Here is a 699-nt window from a genome sequence, read left to right as displayed (position 1 = left end):
GTGTGTCTGTATGTATGTATGTATGTGTGTGTGTGTGTGTGTGTGTGTGTGTGTGTGTGTGTGTGTGTGTGTGTGTGTGTGTGTGTGTGTGTGTGTGTGTGTGTGTGTGTGTGTGTGTGTGTGTGTGTGTGTACCGACACGTGCACTTTGTGACTATAACTCGAGAGGGCTTAAGATGGATTGTCTTAATCTTTGGCATATGTGTAGGTCTTAAGCTTGAGAAACATTTTAATCCTAATGGGACTTAGATGTCCGCCCCACTTAACTCAGCAACTAATCGTATGTCCGCCAAATTTTTAGAGGATGGTGCACTAAGAAAAACCTGGTCACACCAGAGCTAAGGATATGGTCCGTCATCTTTAATTGTGACAATGACGTCATGAAATTATCATAAATTATGAACTTTCAATGATAACAAATACTTTGAATTACTTAAGGTGCTATTAATGTCAAAAAGCATGTGTGATTTAACCTAACAACCTGAGAATGTTTAAACCAATATCATTGGACTTGCCTGTCAGAAATTCGTTGGCAACACGAAAAAATATTAACTTATTTTACTAATTTGAAATTGTTGCCAGATATTTCTTAGGAAAAGTCAACAAGTTAGGTTATTTTGGCGAAGGTATGAAGTCGTGGAACTGTGTGTGTGTGTGTGTGTGTGTGTGTGTGTGTGTGTGTGTGTGTGAGGATCAGGAT

This window comes from Branchiostoma belcheri, unplaced genomic scaffold (genome assembly GCF_001625305.1).
Source record: "Branchiostoma belcheri isolate BF01 breed outbred unplaced genomic scaffold, Haploidv18h27 scaffold34, whole genome shotgun sequence".
NCBI classification, from domain to species: Eukaryota; Metazoa; Chordata; class Leptocardii; order Amphioxiformes; family Branchiostomatidae; genus Branchiostoma; species Branchiostoma belcheri.
Note: the sequence above shows the minus strand (reverse complement) of the source record.